General features: G+C 30.5%; 1 protein-coding gene across 8 annotated transcripts in view; it reads right to left on the reverse strand.

The window, feature by feature from the left end:
- Nucleotides 1–9,131, reverse strand: part of LOC141545529 (malate synthase-like) — a 102,268-nt gene that overhangs the window by 84,308 nt on the left and 8,829 nt on the right. For 4 of the 8 annotated variants that reach the window (XM_074272621.1, XM_074272622.1, XM_074272619.1 and 1 more), the window contains one exon: nt 7,330–7,404. The exons of the other annotated variants lie outside the window; for them this stretch is intronic. The gene's annotated coding sequence lies outside the window, so the exon portion shown is untranslated. The remainder of the gene's footprint in view (nt 1–7,329; nt 7,405–9,131) is intronic. 8 annotated transcript variants of the gene reach the window in all.

A 9,131-nucleotide genomic window follows, 5' to 3' on the forward strand; every position in this document is an offset into this window, starting at 1 on the left:
GATGTAATACCTTTGGAATTTAAAAATCAATAAACAAAAAGGTAAAAACTTAAAAGAAGTACTGAGACTACTACTGTGATTATTGGCAAGGTACTTGATTCTTATATTAAAAAAGTCTGGTAGAAAAAGTATTGGATGTGATCTGTGTTTACATACTAACTTTGACAACAGGTACACAATCTTGGGAATCAGTTTCCTAAACTATAAAATGGGGAAAATAATATTTGTACTACTCCACAGGATTGTGGAAAATGCAAAGTGATATATAAATATGAACTATCATTGCTATTTTATGAGGAAGTATACTTTATTATAAAAAAATTTTGACTGTATGTATTTGTAATTTATATAATGAAATTTTAAACAGAAAGTTATGAATATAGTGACAGGCATATGTGGTAAAGAGACGTTTTAAATTAATTTTTTTTCTTACTTTAACATTTTTAACAACTCTGTTAATTAGAATCCAAAAGATTTAATATTTTTAGAATGCCAACTATATGTCACTGTATTTCTGATTTCCTTTTGGTTAAGTGTTTCATTGTAAAAGATCATAAATATATATGTTTCTTCCTAAGAAAGGGGAATATTGATGCTAACATGCTAAAATAGTAATGGTTCATATCTTGTTGTTGTTTGTCCTTCATTCTCAAAGAGGATTATGACATGCAACATTCCTCAAAATTTTTTTTAAATCCTTCATTTATTAAGATAATAAACAAGTTTTACTAAGGAAAAATTAAATCCTAAACTATATTTACAAAACTTCCCCCCCAAAAGGATTAATTTAACAACAGTTATGAATTTTTGAGTTTTAAAAATTGGAAATTTGCAATATACTAGAACAGTCAAACTGAACTATAAGTCTTGTTTTTGCAAGAACATGCTTTAGTAAGGCTGATGCCTTTATCATAGTGTCACATAAAGATGGTTACATATGGAATCAGGGGAACTGGATTTCAATAATGTCTCTGAAAACTTGCTTCGTACCTAAGTCTTTGCATCATAGTTTCCTCATCTCAATAGTGAAGAGGTGGTCTGAAGTGGATCTCCAAGTTGTGTTAATTTTGAAGTATCATATTGTTGGAGAATTTAAACAAATTTTAAGTGATTATTTACATAATTTGTTTCTTCTAAAAATTGCTTGAATCACAAAATTACAGGTTTTCCACTAATTATATCCACTGGGAAGATTCCTTCAAAATTTTTCATCAGTTCCTTATATGAATGTATATTAAAACATAGATATATTTACCACAAAGTTTTTTACTTTTTGTTTTGGCCCACAGATCCTATATTGTATTTATACCCCTGATACAATTAATATAAGCAAAAAAAAATCCATTAATTAAAAATTCTTATTATTATTTGTAATAATTTTGAAAATGGAACTAAAGTATGCTTCCAATGATTCGAGAAAAGCTGAAGAAGTTACAGCAAGTGAATTTAATGGAATATCACTGCACTGAAAGTAAGCAGTATCTTTGCTAAGAAAACCCAAAATGAGGTCAGAGAGAATTGGACATGAATGAAACTACTGAACAACAACAGGTCTAACCACATTACAATCCAACACAGAAAGATTCAGAGACTTCCAGCTCTAGTATTCAATAAAAATGCCTTTGTTGGATATGTAAAGCACATCAAAATTATTGGAGTTTTAAAAATCTTGTATCTTTGGTAATCATACATTTTCTCAAATTCTTAAATTTATCACAAAGATATCACATGCATAATAATCTCTTAAAATTTAAAATTTTCTTTTTATTCATTTTAGTTCCCCTCTAATTTTGTTTTTAAGCAAATGTAATATTTATAATTTTAGAGGTATTTAAAAAACAACTCTTAATTTCATTTAAATTGTTTTCCATTTTGTTGATTCTGTGATTTCATAATTTCCCTTCTGCTTTCTTCTGACATATAAAAATGTTTGGGCTTTAAAAATTGTCTCTAACTACATTCCATGGATTTTGATATTTGTATTATTAAATATAGGGTAATTTGTTAGTGTTCTTGCATTTGATTTCCATATTAACCTATGCCTTTTCATCAGATGATCACTATTTTTGTCTAGATTTATTAAAATTATTTTCTGGAAATTAAAAAAAAAAACATTTCTGCCTAAATATTTATTTAGGATTACTCTACAGCTAAATCACATACAAATAAATAATAAATTTCTAAAAAATAATAATTTTTTAAAAAAAATTTGTCAATTTTTAACTATTTTCAAGCAGACAACACTGAAATTTTTTTTTTTTTTTAATTTCAAGGGAATTTTAAAGCATAGCTACATGAGCCTCCCTCACCTAAGGAGAAATTGTTTTCTTTTCAGATAGTCAATTCATTTCAATTTGGAAAAAAATTATATCCCTTGCTTCTTGTATTAAATTTTAATCACATATATGCAACAAGTGAGAGAACCCTGAATTGATTATTCTTGCTCTGAAGTCCCAGGTTCAATATGGCTGTTTGGGGTGATGAATTTTGCAAATCACAACCAAAGCTCGTGATAACACCCTCTATCACCAAACCATCTAGTTCCTAATTCAACCACAAAAATATTTAATTAAGTTCCAAAGGGCACATAAATAAAGGGTTAAAATAGTATAGTTGTCTTCTGGTCACCATGCAAAAAGGATAATCCCATATATGCCACATTAGGAGCATCATCTATTTACTACAGATTCAAACACATAAAATAGTACATAAAGACATACACAGTTTAACAATGTTCAAATTTTAAACTTTTTTTTATTTTTTTGAAGTCTACTAATATTCATTTTATATGTATTTCTTAATTGTAATATTGTAAACTTTCTTTGTATCAATGTAATTATTATATTATTTAGTGCATATCTATGTGCGTATATAAATTATGTTTTTATCTTTAAATACAGTAGAATATTCCTACTTATCTTTGCAGATGCTTTCCATATTTGAAATCGATTTTGTTATTTTACGTGTCAGTGGAATAACACGGTCACATCAGAATACAGGACTCAAACTGGTAAAAAGCTTAAGAGTCAGTGCCATTTGCACTGTGAGCTTCTGTAGGAGTGTCTCAGCATAGGCCAAGATTGGCTGACTTCTATGGCAGACTGGATTTTGTGAAACCTCTTGCTTCAGTTCTAAAATCAGAATTCTTCTAGGATTCCATGACCAGACCATGTGTTCACCCTTCCATCTTCCTGCTCCAAATGTAGACTGCAGCTGTGTCCCTCTATCACTGTTCATTCAAGCAGCCGCTTTTCTTATTCTTGTTTTTTTGCCATGAAGTGTCCCTTTTCCTCTTTTTTCTTATGAGTTTGTGAAGAGTCATGTGATCCTCTGTTCAGGTACAAGTAAGAGCCCATGTAAATTTAATGTCCTAGTGCTATATTTAATAAACAGCAGTTGTCTCATCACATCAAGTTGTGCCAGGATTCCCATTAAGAGAAGTACTCCCTGTTTATATTATGTATATGTGAATGCTCAATTAATCTACCAATTTGTCAATAGAATTAATCAATCAGTAAACACCTACTATGTTCCAGGCACTATGCTAAGAGCTGAGAACACAAAGAAAGGCAAAAAGGCAATCTTTATTCTTAAGGAGTTCATATTCTAATGACTATAGGGAGTACCTGATATAGGAACACTCTCCTTTGATGCAACCAAATTATAACTTAGTAAATAAGTTCTAGGGAGTTGCCTAAAGTACAAAGAATTATAGTAGCACGCCCGGAATTATTACACTGCTAGAAAATAGCAGGGGTGAGATTTGAACTTGTTTCTATTTCCACTTAAAACAATGCTCTATTTATTATACTTCAAATTCACAAATACATACATATAAACAATCTATACAAACACATAACTGTAAAACACTGTTCAAATTAACTCTTTTTCTTTGATTTACAAATTCTGATAACAAGATTTACCAATATTCATTTTTATGTGTATTTCTTGGTTGTATTATGCTTTCCTTGTATAAATTTAATTATATTATTTGTAATATATACGTGTATATATATGTGCATGTATATGCACACATATATTAAGCACAATAAAATATTCCTGTTTATCTCCACAGATGTTTTCATATTTGAAATGCATTTTATTATTTACTATCAATACAACTCAATATTTTCTTAATCTTCCTATATAATGTTTTTAATTTTAGCTTGGGCTTTCAATTTAAATGTGTAACTCTTTTCATATTAGATTTATTTATACATCCATCAAATATTTATTATGAACCTATTATAGATAAAAACATGTTAGCCATTCCCTGAGAGAGATGGTAGACTTAAGAGTACAAAGTAAGATACTTTGTGGAGATAGCTTATGTGGAAATTTGTTTTGCTTAATCATACATGTTTGTAATGGATCTATGTTTAAAAATAAAATTCAATTAAAAAAATAACATTTTAGATTTATAGCACTTTTTTTGTTCTAACCAAAATAATTCTAAATTTCATTTTGCAATCTATTCTGTAATTTTTTTTCTTCTTTTGGGGGAATTCATTCCAGTTATATTTAATAATAAAATCATTTGAGTTTCTTATTCTCTACTCTTATTTGTTAAACTATTTGTTTTGCCAAGAGATTAAACAAATAATTTTAGTTTTCTATTTCTATAACTAAGCCAAATATGTTTAAAAAAAACACAATTTCCACATTTTATGCTACAAAATTAGTAAATATTTCTAAAACCTGACACCTAGCCTCACCTATTGTGTCAACCAAAGAATCATCTAGAAATTGCAACATATTCTCTCCACACCCTTTCTAACATTTTCCTTCTCTGTTTATGTGAAATACCACTTTATTTCTTTAATACCTAAAGGATCCATAATTTTCTTGTTGATATTCCATCTACAGATGTAGAGTGAAACTTCCTGTGTATCTTAGTAAATTGTCTTTATAAATTGCTATGTTAAAAAAAAAAATCACCCAATAATTAGTCTTTTTTTTCTCCAGAAAAATCTGGCAAAGTCTTGATTGAATTTTAAAAACTTAAAACTTTTCTATCTATTAAAGGATTTTTTTTTTTTGTTTAGAGATATAATTTGGAAGTTTCATGATGATATTTCTGGATAAACTGATTTTAAGTTTCTCCTTACTGAGTTCTTTCTATTTGTGGGGTATCACTGTTTTTGATAAGTCTGGGAAATTTTCTTTAAAAATTCCTTAGTGTGTAGGCAGTTAAGTGTAGTGGATAAAGCACCAGCCTTGAAGTCAGGAACCTGAGTTCAAATCTGGTCTCGGACACTTAATACTTCCTAGCTGTGTGACCCTGGGCAAGTTACTTAACACTTAACTGCCTCAGCAAAAAAAAAAAAAAAAAAAAAAAAAAAAAAAAAAAAAAATTCCTTAATGATCAAATGTTATCTCTCTTTTTATGATTTGTTGTCTTTGCCCTGGTGTTAAATTGTTACCTGTAATTGTACATTCCACCTGCATTGCTTCTCTATGTTTTTCTGTTATTTTTCTAATCTTCTTTTGTCATTTTAAAAGCACTCTCATTATTTCCTGTATTCCATTAATTTTGGGGTGTCTTCTGAAATGTCCAGATTTGTCATATACAATTTTCATCATCATAGGCTTTCTCATTTTCTCTTCCTGGACTTCTCAGGCTGCATTTTGTCATTTCTTTGTTCTTGTTATTCTTAAAAATAAATTTTATTCCTCATTTTAATTCTCTTAATATGTCTGATAGTCTTTTGAGTATCTATCTCTCAGGATTTCTTATAGCATTTCTGATGAAATTTTTTAACACCTATTCAATGTGTGCTTCTGGAGGCTTTTCCTGTGTTTCTGTTACATATATAAAAGCTTTTTGTTGATTTATTCATTCTCTTTTTAGTTTTCCAGTCCTATTTTTGAAGGCAATTTTGAGGAATCTGCCTCTCTTGCTGTCTTCCTAGAAGTTTCCAAGATAATTTCAAATGTGACACAGTAGTTAATACCATATAAAGATAGTTCCCTTGTTCCCCAAACATTCATTGTCTTCACACTATTTCCTGGCTATTTAGTCACTGGATGAGTTTTTCCAGATTCAAAAATTAAAACTAAATTCCTTTCTTCTAAAATGTGCTAAGTTTTAGAAAATTTGATAAACAGATTGAATTAAGTTAAAGGGTGTGTGTGTGTGTGTGTGTGTGTGTGTGTGTGTGTGTGTGTGTGTGTGTAGGGATTTTTCTCAGAGATTACTTTTTTTTTTTAAGAGAAACTTAAGTACCTAAATATATCTGTAATTGGTAGAATATAAAATAAGAGTGGGTTCATGGATTATCTTTCTTTTTCCCAGACTGTAAGAACAGGGATTACCTATGACCCAATTCTATTATTGATCAGCATAGAAGCTTAGACTTGTTCCACTTCTGACATGGAGTTGATTTGTCCTTCTCCTCAGGCAACCTGGTAGATCACATTACTAGAAGCTCACCATATTGATTTTGGAATTGGGATAGATTAGCCTGGGTAGTTTTGTAACTCAATACTTGGAATCTCATCAAGATTCATCACTCAGCCTTCCTAGTGCTGGGATTACATGCTGCTACCATGAATTGATTGAACGAATTTTCTACAAGGTAGTTTGATATAGACTGAGCTCTAGGATGAATTAAGCATCAAAAAAGTATAAAAAATCAATTACTGAGCATTTATTAGGCATGGACACTGGGATACCTACACAAAGGAAAATATATGTAGAAGAATCTTACATCTCTAGAATTTACAAAAAGTAGAAATCTTCATGACCTCTAGGTGGCAGATAAACACTACTATAGTTATTAAGTTTTCAAATTCTGGAACAAAATATTAAAAGCTCAAAGAAAAAAAATCAAGCAATAGATCTAAAGGGGAAAAAAGGAAAGCATTTATAAGAATGCCAGAAGTTGATTAAAGTACATCAAATCTAAAGGACACTACTATCAGTTAATACATATGGGAAAATAGGGAAAAAATTAGGTCCGCTGACAGTAAATTTTAGAGAATCTGAGATACCTGGGTAATTAAAACAGTCAAGTTTCTTTTACTCTTTTGGGTAAAACCAAATAATTCATTACTATTTATTTAATATCTCTAATAAAATTAAAGGTTATTAGTAATCAAAAGATTTGCATAATTTTTTTGAAATGTAAACATCACTGTAGTCAGCATTCAAAATATAAGCATTAATTTTCAAGCTGACTTCTTACTATAACATTCTCTTTTAATGCTACTATTTGATTGTCTACACACATAAAAATAAAAATTTATTTGGAACCCATAGAACTGTACAATTGACAGCAACTCTTCACCGTGGCCAGAAAGGGGAAGGGGTAGCTAGCCAAGACTCACTGAAAATCAGCCCATGTATCCTCTTCCGGCACAAATGACACCCAAATTGTTCTGCACCACATAAGAGATGTGATCCTGAAAAGGTATAGATAAATTAAATTTTTGCAAATCCAGAATTGAACTAGGTTACCTAAGAACTCTTTCAAATTCAATTTCTATACTATTCCAAGCACACCAGTTATTTAAAAGAACATTATGCTAGCTCTTTTTTTTTTTTTTAAATAAAGTAAGGAATATATTGTAATACTTTTTCTTTTAATGAATTTAAATTTTCATAAACAGTACTGAGTTTTCTTCAAACAGGGCATTCTTCATCCCCAGTAGAATGCAAGTAAACTGGTTGGCTTAGGCTAGGGGATGTTCTCTAAAAATTTTGCTAAATAATCCACAAAAGGATCTCCGCTAATCAACACAAATATCAGTGATAACCAGGATCTTTTTTCTCATGATCATTTTCCATATTTCCAATTAAAAAAGTAATTCTCAACTGTACTATACATTAATTTTAAAAAGAACATGTCAGGTTTTGACTGTTACTCCAAAGTCCAACTTCACTTTTGTTATTAACTTCCTATATCATATTCAATATAGCACTTCTACTTTCTACCCCTACCTGTGGCCTAATCTACTCCATAGCCTTCCAAAACATTATCTAATTTAGAGTTTTATGCTTCAATGAGTCTGACACAGATTCTTTTGGTCTCCCTTCTTCCTCCACTCTTGATAGAACATGATCATAATCCAATCTCTATTCCTTCACTCTGATCACCGAAGAATGTCTCTTCCACTTGACAGCCCTTCAAATACATGAAAAATATTATCACCTATATTCCCCATGAAATTTCCTTTCCTTCAGACTAAACATCCTCAATTCCTCCCGCTGATCCTCTTTTGGCATGATATTCAAGATCTTACAATGTACTCATTTGCTTCTTTCCAACTTAAAACACTTTTTTCTAAAATATGGCACCCAGAATTTTGAAGTGCAAAGTACAGTAATACCCTTACCTTCCTAGTCCTTTGTTTTTCTAAATATTGCCTAAAAACGCTTTAGCTTTCCTAGCTTGCCATATCATACAGCTCATTCTTAGTTACCTTGCAATCCATAAACAATCCCAAATTTATTTCAGAAAAATTAGCCCATCTTGTACCCTATATATAGTAAATTATTTCAACCTAAGTGTGAAATAATATTTACCTCTATACTGTTATATTGTCATGTGAATAAAGCAAAGATCTTTTCTAACTGGAAGTGAAAATAAGAATTTCTGAAACAGGTCATCTCAGCTATGTCTTATTTCAACAAGTAATAATGTGATGTTCACTAGACAAAGGAAACAGTGAGCAAAGGGATAGAATTAGGAAGGTAGGGCATTATTGAAGGAGGGTAATTAGTATAGTTTAGCTATAGTACAGGGATCCTGCTGAGGACATTTATGCAGCTGGCCGGTTATGGCAAATGGGCTAAGGGGCGGAGACAGAGTGTGAGGTTTTGTTTTTACTATAGTCCGGCCCTCCAACAATCTGAGGGACAGTGAACTGGACCCCTATTTAAAAAGTTTGAGGACCACTGGTCTAAAATATGTGAAAGGGTAAAAGACCAGGAATGTAGTTCTTCAGAATTCAAATAGTAGAAGTAATAATCAATAGTGTCAAATGTTATAGAGAACTGGGATCCAACTCAAATAGAAATGGGGGTCACTAATCCATACGTAAGGATCCCTGCAGGCATTATTTTGACTTATTTTAAAATGAGACATTTTATCTGTGTTTTGCTGTATTTTTATTTATTTTATTAAACA

This window comes from Sminthopsis crassicaudata, chromosome 6, assembly GCF_048593235.1.
Source record: "Sminthopsis crassicaudata isolate SCR6 chromosome 6, ASM4859323v1, whole genome shotgun sequence".
Lineage (NCBI taxonomy): Eukaryota > Metazoa > Chordata > Mammalia > Dasyuromorphia > Dasyuridae > Sminthopsis > Sminthopsis crassicaudata.